The 15,389-nt window shown below is 35.3% G+C and overlaps 1 protein-coding gene across 1 annotated transcript in view; it reads left to right on the plus strand.

Moving 5' to 3' along the window:
- The window catches only part of BTBD9 (BTB domain containing 9), a 126,657-nt gene that overhangs the window by 52,036 nt on the left and 59,232 nt on the right, over window positions 1–15,389 (plus strand). The window lies entirely within an intron of this gene.

A 15,389-nucleotide genomic window follows, 5' to 3' on the forward strand; every position in this document is an offset into this window, starting at 1 on the left:
GTAGAATCTTCTCAAGACGTCAGAAAGCTGTGAGATTTCTTCTTGTTTTTTTCATAGCGTAAATAGTAAGGCGAGCTATATCTTTCAGTGAGGGGGGAAGGAGGAGGAGAAGAAAGGTATCAAAGTTATTTCTGTACAAAGGTTAGCTAGAATATGGCAGTCTCTCACTTAAAGTTTTTTCTCCTCCTCTGCCTTCCAGTGGAAGTCTCTGAAAAGCCTTCACTGGTGTCTTGTTAAGGACACTATTGCATCATATTAAATTAGAGAACAGATCTATTGGCATCTGTGGCTTATGTTCAGGTTTTCTCACTAGGGCTGAATATTCTCACTGAAAGGCTTTGTTTAAAATTTAAGTGCTTCCAAATGATTTTTTTAAAAAAAAAAAAAAAAAAAGGAAAAAAGGGTATTGCCAGTGTGTTTACCTCCTTTTGTTCATGTTCTTAATTTGTGCCCCTTAGAGAATATTATTTGTTAAGGAATAATTTTTCTGTTCCATTTTGAAGTTTGTTTACTTTTATATTATATATAATTCCATGACATGCAGAAATTAATTCCAGAATTCCATATTTATTTCACCATGAGGTGTTAAGGAGCAATAATCATGTTAAGGAAGGGGAAGTACTTGTTCTGTCATTCATAAAATTCTCTGCACATTGGGAAATATGATTAATAAGCTAAACTTTAACAATCAGATATTGTCCTTGAAAATTTGCAATATGTAAGCCCCCAATTTCTTGGCGGTAATAGTTGCAGTTAACAATTAGTAATCGTAGAACCAGGAATAAAGTTGTTCTGCTGGTACCATAATTTATATTCTAATTCCCATTTTATTTCTTTATATAAACATATAACTTGCTTTCTAGTCACCAGAAAAAAGCTTTTGAACTAGTAGCTGTAAATTATGCCTATTAGCTTGATAAAGTTACTGATTTCATAAACTCATGGAAAACAGGTAGTGGGCACCAAGTTTGTTCTTTTCCCTTCTTTAAAAGGAGCAAAAAGAGGGAGCTAAGGAGTTGTGTCATACAGCAGCTTCAGCTTCCAGAACAATATTGGAGCACGTAATTGAACCAAATTGTTTGTAGGCACTGAAAGATAAAGAAATTACTGTCAGCTAAACTGGATTTGTCAATAACAGGTAGTCAGTTTAGTTTCCTTCTAAGACACAAAACCAGGACATGGATAAGAAATAAATCAGTACATGTTATATTTTGTCTTTAGTAAAGCTTTTGACAATAACATGATATTTCAGTATGCAAGCAAGGAGAACATGGTCTAAATGAAAATATAGTAAGGCGAATATAAAACTGGAGCAGCACTTCTTGTAATCATAGTTGTATGGATATAGAAAATGGAAAGGTATAAGAACTGAGATTTTTATGGGGTCTTTCTTCTGTTCCGTACTGCTTTAGCGTATGCATAATGCCTTAGACACGAAAAACACCATCATAGCTTCTTAAATTTGAGGACAGCATGAAACTGTGAGAGGAGATGCAGTTGTGTGAAAAGACAAAATTAGAGTTAAAAAGTATCTTGACAAACTGGAGACACAATCTGAAATAAATAGAATGCAATTTCCTAAGAAAAGTGCAAGAATCTATACCTGTGCAGGAAAATACAGTTTAAAGAATGAGGGTGAGGAGCAAATGGCTGAATAGCACTTCAGCACCGGAAGGATCAGTTTTTAGTCAATGCCAAACTGGACATGGGACTGCAGTATCAGCTGTTGTAAAAAATTATATTTTAATATATGAACAGGCATATAGCTTGTAATATGAATTAGCATAATTTGTTCAAATTAGTCACACCTGAATTGCTAATTCTGGACCCTTGAGGAAATTACCATTTCCTACTTCAAGTAGCTTTGGAAGGGTCTAGAAGGGAACGTCAAGAACCACCACAGTCAGACCTACAGGAAAAGATGGACAAACTTGCTAATGACTGCTTTAGAGAAGAGACATCTGAAGGGAGGCATGAAAAACCTCTTCAGGTAAAAAACTTGTACAAAACAAGAGATGAATATAATCTTCATAATGAGCAAGAACTAATAGGCATCATTATAGCAAGGAAAAGTTGGATTTGGCACTAAGAAACAGTCACACTGGCTAAATACAGTCTGTGAAGGCTGTGAAAGCTTGATAAGTGGAGAATTTTAACAAGGGGTTAGATATCTGTCTGGAGTATAATAAATGTGGTTTAGTCTTTGTGTGACAGGATGGATGGACTAAATGGCATCTTAAATTCTCTTTTAAGCCTACTTTTTTTCCTGTGACTGCTGGACTCTTGATTTCTAGATTATGTGTGACTCAAATTGGTAATGCAAGTAAAAACAACATGATAACTGTAGGGTCAGTACGGTATTGTTTCCTAAAAGCTGATATTTCTTCGGCGTTCTGGTTGTCTGCATGTGTATCATGAGTTGGAAGTGATTCATGGGATAATCTAGCTCCATGGTATATAAACTATGATATACTGATCAGTGTTTGTGGGGACATAGTATGGTGAAGCACATTTCTTTTATACTGTATGTACCTGGTTCCATAAAGTAATGACGGACGCCAAATATAGGAAAGGCATTCTGTTAATGCCTTCACCGGAAAAAGGCCTAAATATTATCAGACATCGCAGGATCTTTCTTCAGAAAATGGTCAGGCAGAGACAGCAAAAAGCTTCATAAATACCGCAGTTTTGGAGAAACCTATTTTGAAGCTTGCATGTGTCAAAACCAATCAAGTCTGTGAGACACATCAGTAGAAAGCCACACTTATTTTAATCTGATACTTATAAGATAGATTCTTTCTAGTAAGTTTGATAGAGTATCCAGAGGTCTGAGAAACTTGGAGGATTGTCAAGATCAAGATGATCATCTTGTCCAAAGAATTTGGGAACCTTTGATTTAACTGATTTTTCAAATGCCAAAGGAAAAATGGTCTTTTTTCTTCAGTAGTATGTCAATTTTTGGTTTGTTTTTTTTATTATTATTATTTCTTTTAGTAGGATTGTCAGAAATCTACTGGAATGTATTTTTATTATTAGAAGATAGTTTCTGACTATTCATGGGAAAGATCAGTTAAGTTCCCTCATCATACAGGCTTTAAAACAGTTGTTGAGCTTGCTCATACTTCTCTTTCAACATCTGTATAACTATTTACATGTTGCCAAATAGTCACAGCAGGTGTAATCATCCAATTTCTGTTTAAGTTAGATATCTACTCATGAAAGTTTGTGTGTGATTCAATGACAAAGTATTACCCAGCCAGACCTGACGAACCTGAATCATCCTCTGGAGCTCAGGCAGAATCCAAATTGCTAACTTGGGGTCATGTGAATAGCCCTTTATATAGTGTAATGTATTGGTAAATTGATTTACTTCCCAGGAGACTGTGTTCCTGAATAGCAATACCATCTTTTAAGAAATCACGGCCTTTGAATGATATGCAGGATGGTTGCTTCAAAGGTTTAAAAAGAGAAGGGAGGGGGGAGAGAAAATGTGAAAAACAACAGCAGAAAGCAAGCTGATTCTGTATGTTACCATAGGAGAGGAAACATTTAGCAAAAGAATTTGTTAATTTATTTATCCTTGGTAATTCCATTTTACTGTATAATTAACAATTAATATGGATGAAGAGGATAAAATTTTTCCCAGATGAAATAAGTTTCACCGATCATATCCTGTTTCTATTACAAAGAACACAGGTGAAACACCTAATTTTCCTTATGATGTTCTATGGATTCAGTCAATTCATTTCCATGGATTTTTTCAAAATAATAACCTTTTCTTGTAATTTGTGAGATGGTAGACATAACTGGGAGAGAAATAGCTCTTAGGCTGATTTGGAAATACAAGTATTACACCTCTGTTCTGCTGCCATCTTAAATTTTTTTCCTCACATTTTGTGTACCATAAAGTGACATACTGATTCTGTTTCTTTTTTCCGGTTCTTTTAGTAGAAGAGCAATGTTTTATCCAATACCTTCTATTGGAATTTTCTTTTTCCCAATCAAAGTGGTACCACTCTGCTTTGTTTCTTCACTCTGTTTATTGTCTGCTGCCTCTTCCCTTTGTTAGTTTCTTGTTCCCTTATGCTCTGTTTAGCTCTTTTCTGGACTTGTTTGTGATTTTTTCCCTTTCTGATGTCTTGTTCCTTGCTTATATATTTATTACAGTATCTTTTTGAGTTCTTCTTCTGAATCATCTTGGTGACAGTATTTTGAACTGATAGTAACGTGAAATTAAAAACCTGTTCTCGTGGGCAAAGCGTAACAGCAAGGCATATTCTGCAGAGTTTACAGTCAGAGAAAGGGAAGAACCAACATGAATAACTGACTAAACTAAGAGCTAATCAGTACAGATAACTTTTCAAGTAGAGTACTTTTCAAAGGTAATTTAAACAGTTCTTAATTTTGAGCAAATGAGGTAAAGGTTCTGTTGCAATTGTATAGGCAAATGAAGTCTTGGAGCTTGATAGGAAAGCTATTAGGAAAAAGTGGTGTGCAAAGGTTGGAAATACAGTGTTCAAATATTTTAAAAGGTGGAGGTAGAAATTATGTGTAAAGCTTTAGAATGAACATCCACTGGCATTTTGAAATGTACAACTAAAGAACATGGAAGTGCAGGAGAACGAGCTGGAAGGGGGAGTGGGGCCATCTGTGCTCTTTCTCCCAGCTGTGGTCTTTCTCTCTATCCATCAAAGTTCATCACAATAAAGAACATTTAAAATCAAGTACCCTACACCACAGATTCTTGTTTTAGGCAAATAACTGACAGAGATTTCATTTTGCATTCAAGGTTTAGGCTAGAACTGTATAGGAGTGTAACGTTTCAATTTTCCTTTCTCTTGGATGTCTGTTTAAAAACCATGTGAGCTCTAAAGGCTCTAAAGATAGATACCTCAAATATTCTTTACTTTACTGACCTGTTAAAACCATTCCATGTCAGAAGTGATGAATAGTTTTTGTGGGTTCTGAGCAGGTTCCTGATCGATTGGTTGCTAGTTAATGAGGGAGAAGAAGGGCAAGTCCAGCTGGCTGTGTGGGAGCACACCTGCCTTTTCTCTTTACTTCATTTTCCCTGTAATGAAGGAACCAATTGGTTTAGAGCGATCAATGCTGACCTGTTAGGATCAGGCAGTGTTCTGGCATTGCCAAGGCAATTAAATTCAGCAGAGCAAGCATTATAAAGAAAAAAAAAAGGGGCGGGGGGGGGGGGAGGCGAGACTTTGAATTGAATAAGAGCTACATTGATATTTTAAGGTTAGCAAAAAAATCTCAAACCAATATAGTGAAACAGAATTAAATCATTATCATGTTCTCTTTTGTCTGAGATTGAGAATGGCAAGGTCATTGTCATCTGTCCTTTACATTTGATAATCTCTGGTCCTGCTTCCGTGATGGGGGATTTCTGCACAAAGTAATGTATGTATCTGGAGGAGGCAGTTTGCTTTGTAATTTCATGTTGGTACTTGAAAACTTCCCCCTTTGACTGTTGTGTTCTGTACTCTTAAACTTGTAGGCTGTGTACCTTCATAAAATGATTCATTCCAATTGAGGTGGATAAAAAAAGCCCAAACTCTTAGTAAATAATCATAATACATAGTTCTTGTCAAGTGGTAGGTTTACAAAGTTTGTCATGTATGTTAAGATTTAAATAAGGTGAAGTTTTTATGATTCTGGCAAATCTTCTGTTGTCTTGTGTGGGTGTCCTTTAAAGAGAATGAATTTCTTTGCTGTAAGAGTTTTGGCCTTGTCAAAACCAGTATGTTTGTGAAGTTGGAATTAACTTGCATCAGATGTTAGTTACCTGCTCCATATTTTCACTTACAAATTTATTGAATGTGAACATTAACTAGCAATATTATTGATATTAAATTAAATGCCAGGATGTCCCTTCTGCACTTCTTTCCTGCTTGGAAGAGGCTAATGCATTGTTTTGTAAGGTTCATCCATTCTGAATCAAGACATTTATGTTAAGAAACCAAAGCAAATAAACCAACCAAAACACTGCAGGCAGACCAAAAATCTTGAAAAAATAATTAGGAGCTTGACATCAAAATAATAATATCCAAGTATGATTTATCTTTGTATCTGATATTGTAATCTGATTGACCTGCATTTCTGTGGAAGTTAACCTTCCCCTCTTTCCACCTCAAAAACATCAGAGAGCCTGAATTTATATAAAGTTTCTTCAATCATCAATTGCATGTTGTCATTTCAACCTTCACTACATAAGGATCTTGTGGTTTTGTGCTTGCCTTTGAGCAGATGAGGTGCATAATTCTATTCTTTCAGGCCTTTAAAACATTTTATTGGATCTTTGTAATTGAGTGCTATGTTAAATCAACTTCTTATTTTGAAATCTGAAGCTCCTTACCTAACACATCAAGTCCATTCTAGGTATTAACTGTAGCTTTGTGCTAATTTTTTTTTTTTTTTAGTGATTTTAGGTGTACCGTATATGTGTGTGTATGCATATATATTTACACACCATGTAATTTTCATTAGGTATCCCCAGTGAATATGATCATGTATTCTATAATGGGTGGGAGGAGCAGATATTTTCATGATGTCATTTTTGATGTGCTACATTTTTGACATAATTGATCCCCCTTCAGGAGTCTCCACCAGTTAGTTTTCAGATACAGTTGTAGAAACTTTTTCTTTATGTTTGAATGTGTTGACCATGCAGTAGAAGTTATCCTTCAAAACAAAGTATCAAGTATGGGGACGTCAAAGGCGGCTGCTGGTATTGGTACATTTCTGTTCTCTGCATAAGCGCTAATGACTTCTGTCCCAAATGTATCCTGTTTTAGGACGTATAATCATTCTAATCTTCACTGATAAATAAAGGGGGTTGGGTTTTTTTGCTAACTACGTGCTCATACAGCATGGGACAGGTTTAATATTAAATTTCAGAATGGATTTATTATAAAGTAAGAACACCGAGTGAAGCCTGTATTGGTTATCAATAATACAGTGAATTCTTTATATTGTGGAGAATACTGATGTTAAAGAGGTCTTGAACAGTTTTAAAAAAAGAAAAGCTGAAGAGTGTTAATCCATGGACAGTAAGGAAAATCAGGCTTGCTTAACCTGGTTACTGGTGCAGAGCTTAATTTTTACCCCATGACACTAACAATAATATGTGAATAAATATAGAAGAAAATTGGTAACGGAATCTTTCAAATATTTTTTCTGTTTTAAAAAGAAAGGGCTACATTAGTCACATATGAACTCACTCTCAAAAATGAGTAGTTTAAACTATATGTTTCTTGTGGAAGCAAGGCTGCTTTTTCCAGACCAAAGGGTTCACCAGGTTTTCAGATTCAGCCTTGTATTTGAATGAAGTTTTGTCTAGAGTCTAAAACTTTATTTAAGTACAGGTCTGGAATGTCCCTTTCTGGAAAGGCACATGACAGCAAAAATTTATGTAACACCTCTACAAATATATTTTTGATTTTGATGGTTTAATATTTTAAAAGTCATGAAGGTTTAACTTGGAGTTCTAATTTAAATGTGTCTCAGGCCTTTAGCATTAGTATTGATGAGAATGTGAGTAATTTTGTGGTTGAATTTTTTGCTGTAGAATAGGCATGTTCATAGACTTGAAACAAATATGGCTAGAGCCATAGTACAGGTGCAGCTACAGTGCTCTCCATGTGCAGTGTAATAAAACATACTTTTACATTTTATTTATTCATTGTAGATGTCCTTTTCTGTTTATGTATGTGCGACTTACAGAGGTGGAAAACCAAAGCTGTAGGTGTGGAACTAAAAGTGTATACAGAGAGTTTACCTTTTAGAATACTGGTGTTCTACAACAATAGTGTATAATAAAAGTGATCTTTGAACTCTTACAAGTTAACATTGGCAATGCACGTCTGATGAGATATCTTCAAAATTATGCTGCAGTAGTGCAGGAGAACAGAGTTTTGTATTATAAGAAGCAAAAGAAGTGTAGTAATGCCCCTTTATGCTTTCCATAATGGCCTTATGGGGCCCAGGTAGGTTCCAACCAGGTAAACTCAAACATGAGGTCATTGTACTAAGGGGGAAAACCAATTCTGAAATGTTGGTGGTTTTCTTTTGCTTTGGTGTGTGGTTTTTTGTGGGTTTTTTTCCCTTCACAAAACATGAGTATTTTAAAGTCTGAAACTAAGTATGTTGAGGTGTCGCAGTAAAATCAGATCTCATTTGCATGGGGAAAGAATTTTTGGTTTTTTGGTTACATTTAAATATTACTTTAAAAAAATTCCTTTAAAAGATGTGATGGAATGTAATAAGTATAGAATAATATGGAACTGCCTGTTTATTAATTTTCACTGCATTTTCTGCGCCCCCCCACCCCTTCCTTGAAACCAGTTTAAAGGTTTCTATGACCCAATGTTTCACTAATATTTTGGCACTATTGATGACTTTTGGCTTATTCATCCCTCTCCTGAGTTGATGTTAAGAATCTGAAAGTGAGATATTGAGTCTCAGCTGTGTGTATTTAGGTAGAAACACTGACCAGCCTTCTCTGGAGTAATAAAAACCCACCAGTGATATAAAGTAATATTAAAAAAAAAATGATCAGGAAGTTTGAGTTTAGGGTTGATATAATTGAGCCATTGGGAGTTGCAGAAAGTCGGGAAAGCTCTGTGGTCAGATATGAAGTAGATAGATAGGTATTACATGAAAGGGCATACATTACATAAATCAATACCACAGTTACCGGCTAAATATGGAAGCAGCAGGATTCTTAAACATTTTATGGTGAAAAGTACACAGGTTAGTTATTGATTTCAGCTAAAATTTGGAGGCTATATTCTAAGTCTATCAAGATTCATTCTAAATGTATCGAATATATCATCTATTTCAGGATACATGACCTAGGAGGGAAATGGGAAACACTAAGTAAGCTGCCAAGGTGAAGGAAAGCAGGCATGAGCTCAGAAGAGGAGGTAATAGTAACAGGTCTGAAAATGAAGTATGAAAATTTGACTTTGGGCATAGGTAAGGAAGGCCAGAGGGGCATGTTACGGGGGAACCGTTGTTCTGAAGTTCAAAGGTTCCACTCCATGAAGGACAAAAATAAGTCACGGTTCTGTATTCCCTGTAAATTTCTAGTTAATGAAAATACAGCAATAAATAATATTGATTGCTTCTATTTCCAAACAGAGATTTATGTAATTATACTGAGAATAATAATGTTATGGGGGAAAAGATAGTATAGCCTGATAATAGCCTCCTAGTCATAACTGACATCAATTACAGCTAGGAATAATGCACTGAAGTATAATGAAGAGCTGCCTCCTGAAACATGTTTTCACTATGTTAATATATAAGAATAAAATGCATAAACTTCTCTTTTAGCTGCATATCAAAATAATGCAGTACTGAGTTCAAATTATCAGTTTAATAAAGTGAAGTAGATGATTTAAAAGGTAATATAGCACATTCAGATAAATTGAATTCATATGCTAATGAAGGTTATGTCTACAGAATCGAGATTCACATAACTGCATGGTAAGATTCCTGTAAAAGATCCTGTTTACCACAGAGCTCTGCTGTCACTTCTGAGGCAAGAATTGTGTTACTTAGAGGAAAGAATCTTCTTGAAGAAGATGCGGTACAAGCTAATGCCTTTCAGTGGCAGTTGTTCCAGTGTAATGTTGTAATGATCTAATTGGATTTTGCATATGAGAGAGTTGTGTATGCTCATAGCCACTTTGGGAAAGCCAGATGCAAGGTAGTAACGACAGTCAGCTCTCAGACTGACTGAGGGTAGGTATGGTGAAACAAGCGTGTGAATACACTAGCTCAACTCTTTTATTATTTTTTTTTCCAACACAAATGTGTAACTGTAGGTTTCTGATAGGCTGTACAACTTGTTAGAGTTAATATCCTAAATCACTAATTGCATTCCCGCTATCTCACTTGCTATGCAGGATAGGGACTATTGAAAAATCTATCCCCCCTTCCTTTTTTTACTTCTGACTTTTTGGTTCAAGTATAGTTGTTTGTCACATTTTAAAGGGTTACCTATGTAACTTCAGGAATACTCCAAAGCAGACCAAAGTCATGGTTTTGTTTTGGGAGCTGTGGTTTGTCAGTGCTAGAGATGTGCTCTATGGGCAGAATTTTGCTGCTGCTGCTATCAGCTGCGATCGAGGTGAAAACAGATGTGGGACCAAAGTTTATAAAAAGGTATCAGGGATATTGTGGTGTAAGGGTTCAGAAGGATCAGAGCACTTAAAATACCTTTTGCGTTTTCTTTTTATATATAGAGAAAAAATTGTTATTTAGAGATACATTTGAGTGGTTTTTGTCTTGAACATGTTTAATGCTACAGGAAAAAATACGAAGAAGATTTACCTGAATTGGGGTCTAATACAGTACCTTCATGAGCAATGAAAATATTTCAGTGACAGCATTAAACTGGAAAAAGAAGTTTATCCTTTCAGAGTACTACATATCTTCTGTATTGAAAAAGGCAGGCTTTTATGGAGAAGAGATAAGTTTGTTACATTACAGGATCCTCGTTAGACCATTAGAATTATTTAGTAAGCCTTTATTTTGTCATAACTTGGCTCTAAAGCCTATCAATTTGTGACTTTCAGTATTTTCAGTAGGAACTTTTTATCCACAGCAAGCTTATGTCACTTTTTTGAAATAACTGATGAAACCTCTGTCTGGCACTCCTTAACATATAGATAGCTAACAGGATGATGGCTTATGCATTGTGTCTTTAAGTAAATATCCAGACAAAGCTCTGTTTGATTCCCAAATAAAAGATTCTTTGTTCGTAGTGAAGGAAGTTAGTACTCCAGGTGTTTTTCCCATGACCCTAAAACTTACTTCACTGCACAAGTAGTCATCCTGCAACTGCTAGAAGTATTTGCGTGCAGGCAAGTACTGACTTTTTCATGTCCTTTGAGTGCACTGTGGGATCTGTTATTAAGTATTTAAAAGGTATTACAAAGGAAGATCAAGGCAGATTTGTTGCTGTTACTGATACAAATAAACAATGTCATCTCCTTTAACAGTGCCCAGTTAGTTTCATAAAATTATCTCCACAGAAGTGTCTTTACAGTGGCAATACCCTTCACTGCAACGCAGTCGGAGTGTATTGTGGTGTTACTGTCCTGTTATGGTAAGCTGTGGTGACCTGAAGATGTTGTATAAATGACAAATTGCTGCATTCACCACAGTGAGGTATTTCTTCCACCACTGATACAGGTGATGGTGTGGCAACCAGCAACTCTTTGGCTTTCCTGGAAAAAATCCAATAACTGTGGTGAAACATTGTTTGAACGTAAATACATCCTAGCTTCTCAGTTTTTCAATGGAAGTATGTTTTTAATGTCTTGAGACAAAATGAAAGGCAACTCCTTCATTCAGTAATTTTCTAGGTATTTCTGGCACCAGTTTGTCTTGCATGAATTGAGCTGCATATATTGACAGAAACAGTGGAAGCTTTTTGGTGGATGATTGAGGGAGATGCATTAATACAGAATTACATGCAGAAGTTTGATTTATTGCACCTTGGCTTTACTGCAGATATTGGTAAAGATGTTCAGTCGTCTTTCATTTGAGCTGGAATCATCAGCAAACTATTCCAGTGCAGAATAGGATAAGCATAAAGATAAGATGTGAGCCAAAGAGCACACAAAACCAAACTTATTTCCAGAATTGTAATGAGTTTAATCATTTTATGCAAAGCATAGCAATTTCAGCTGTTAGACTTGGAGTGTTTCAACAGAATGAAACTTCATGGCTAATTTTCAGGTGCTTATTTATTATGATGGGTAAGTATCACCTAGAAGGAACCTATCTGCAGCTTAGTGCTGAGCAAATTTTGGACATGTGAGAACTTTATTTTACTCTTAAAAAAAAAAAAAAGGTTTAAAAGAAAAGTCTTACTTTATTTTTCTGGTTACCATTTATTCTGTTCTTCCATTGCCTCCAAATTGATTTTAGGATTTACATTAGATTTAAAACCGTTTATTATTTTCAGATGTTCTACCATATGAAGAGAACTATATTACTGGTTATTAAATCAAATTTTTCTTTGGTTAAGGACCTGGTTAGAGAGACCTGAATTCAGTAGCTCAGTAAATATATTTCTGTTTTCTGCAGGTCTGCTTACCTGCTCACAAGTTTTAGTGGTGTAGTTCACAGATATGCCAAACATAAATTATTTTCATATTGTAGGAGATCAAGAACTACATTTTAACAAAACGATAACATTTTCTTGGGATTATGGTACCCAATGTACTGCTCCAACCTGATAGTAGTGTTTCAGTAAGCTAATATCCATTGTAATCAGTTGAATTAGTGAAATGTTGCAAAGCACTGTTCCGAATTAATCGAACACTTCTCCTGACTGCTTATTACATCAGTAAGAAAAATGTGACAAATTGTGTATGATAAATGTGGTTCTACTCTACAGCTAAAACAAATCACAAAAAAAAAAAAAAAAAAAAAAGTGGAAAAAGAGAAGCCGCAAGAGCAAGGAATACTTATATTATAGTGGTAGTGTGTCCTAAATGCTCTGTCTTTAACCATTATTCATTTCTTCTCACAGGAACTTGAGTTTCTGGAGATTTTATTATCTGTATACAGGTATACAGAATGGAAGTCACTGCCCTTCTCTTCTGTCCTTACTGCTGCTGAGCTGTGTAGGAGTATTTGTGCTGGTTAATGTAGACCTACTTGTAATCCAAATTTATAATCTTCTGTCGCCACGTTATCTATTATTTCCAGTAAAACATAACGTGATGTAAAAATAACTAGACCTGTGAAGCTTATGAGATTGAATCTGCTGCACTGTCCATGTCTGATGAACAGTCCCATAAATAATACTTCTTTTGTCCTTTATTTTATAGCTCAGTTTAGGCCTGCACTAGTTAGCAGTTAGGTCTTGAATATGCTGGAAAGTGTAAGCAATGCAGATTAGAGACACCGCTTAATTGAGATAGTAACCATATATGTATGTAGCAGGTGATGCTGCTAATTGATACCATATCAGATATTTCTCATAAAATGCAGAACTTAGTGAATTTAGAAATAATTTGTTGATACTTTCACTGATCTGTCTCACATCAGACATTTGTTTCACCGTATGAAAAATGTGTTTTATAGTTTCTAATGAGACTTCTCTTTCATTTTGTGGTGTCCGATACTATTTCCATCTGAATTTGTCTTCACTAAATAATTTCTGAAATGCATCTAAAGAATGGTCATAGTTAAGAGTTTGGTTAAGCTGTGTTTTGTCAGGAGCAGAAGAGGTGTAGCACACTTTAAGTATGTTAAAAGAACACCAAAGCGATCAGAATTGACATTCCACTAGTTTAAGCAGCACATTACTTGTGATTTATTTTTCTTTTTAAAGGTTTTGCTCCTATAAACATTGTTCCTGCTGTTGAAGAATGTAAGTTGATGTTGCTTGTAAGTGACAGCTGCTGTTGGCATGGCATCTGTAAATCTCTGTAAATCTGTAAATCACTGGATAGTACAAGGGTTTTAATAAGTGTATGATTGTACCCTTAGTTCAGAAACCTATTAATAAAGCCGTACTTGCCTCAGATCTAAACCACTTGAACATTAACACTAAATGCTTTGTCATAAATGTTTTAAATGTGTAAGGCAGACTCAGCTTAATGAATTATCCCACATTTCAACATTCCAAAATTGTTGGTATAGCAAATTAAAAATTGAGCCAGTAATACTTTGCATTGATTTTTCTAACCACCTTGAACTACAAGGAGTTGTATCCGTACGTACAAATTTTGTATTATAAAAATATTGATTTCAAAGATGCATCCACTCTTTTTTATGTTACCAGTACTTAGCTAATTCCACTTGAGTACTGCTTAGGACTTTGCTGGTATGATTTTAACATAACAAATGATAGGATTCCTTGCATATCTCCTTGTATATATTTCTTAGTAGGTAAAAAGTTACGCTGTTTCTTGGGGTGGGTGGGTGTGGGTTCCTGGTTGGGTTTTATTTTAATTTTTATTTATTTATTTTAACATTTCATTCTTCATGTGCATTTATGATCTCTTTTTAAGAGCCCTGGAGGTCTGCTGCTATTCTCTTCTGCTTCTCTGCTCAAATACCTAGACATGCTATACTTCTGATTAGTGATGATTCATCCAAGCAAACCTTATGTAAAAAGGGTTCTTAGATTAATTGCTACCTTTTCTCTTATCAGTTTCATCCTCTTTTAAAAAATCCACCCTTCTTTATCGCTGTCTGTCAGATATTGCGACACCAGAGCTGAGTACAATTTTCTGTATGAATCTTCACTACAGTTTTATAGGAAGAATTTCTAAATTCCATGTTTCTTTAAACACAGGTCAAAACCACAATTATTTCTTTGTTGAGCTACCTTGATGCAGGTAGAGATCTCTCTTTTTCATCGACTTGCTTCTAGATCACTTTATTCTAATACTTTTCAAGTATTTCTTGGTCATACTAGATATAGTCTGATTCCAGTCTAGATCTAGACAGTTCTTACTGAGGTGGTCCTTGGAGCAAGGAACAATTATTGCATGCTAAATTCAAAGGGTGATGGAACTTGAGAAGCTGAGGAAAATGGAAAACGTTCTCAGATGTCATTGAACAGAACTTTCCTGTATTTTTTTCTGTTCTATTTGATTAAAAATATGGATGCTACAGTGTATCTGTATAATGAAGCCTAAGCTAAATTGACCCAAAGTGATGAAAACATGTCAGGATATGCTGATTCAAGGAAAATAAGTCCTTTTGAAGATTATGGGCATTTTGGAAAGAATCTGGCTCCATGTCACACCATCCTGGAAGGTATGCAGAGCAAGCTCATGTCTGCTCTCTAAATCCTATGTCCACTTTGTGCTAGAACCAGACTTCCTGAGGAACATTGCTTTCTTCTCTGTTTAAAAGAACAATTATTTTTTTTCTATAAAATTTATTAGGGTCCAGTTTTCTGTATTCAACAGAGATGGCATAAAGATAAATGGAGGTGATATTTAAGTTGGGTTTGGCTGCAAAGTCAGAACAGGAATAGGGTTTAAATACAGATTTCATGGCATCAAAGTCGTACTATCTTCTCCTACCAGATTTTGAATTCACGTGGTGGAAGGCCATTATGAGATCAGGTGAAATTACAGGTTCCTGCCCATAACAGGAAACAGCTGTTTTGGGTTGAGCTCTGACCTGAAACAAAATGTGCAAAGCCAAGTTCAGGTTTTAGAAATTGGATGGTACTGGAGATGCACAATCTGAAGATGCAGATTTAAGCAACTTTGCCTCAAATTTGGGGCTTTTTGGTTTTGATTGTTTGAGTTTTTTTAAATACCTGGAAAACAGTAATGAAAAAAATTACCATTTGGAAGCTTGTTATTGTTGCATATGGAATACAAAAT

Source organism: Falco biarmicus, chromosome 12 (genome assembly GCF_023638135.1).
Source record: "Falco biarmicus isolate bFalBia1 chromosome 12, bFalBia1.pri, whole genome shotgun sequence".
Classification (NCBI taxonomy): Eukaryota; Metazoa; Chordata; class Aves; order Falconiformes; family Falconidae; genus Falco; species Falco biarmicus.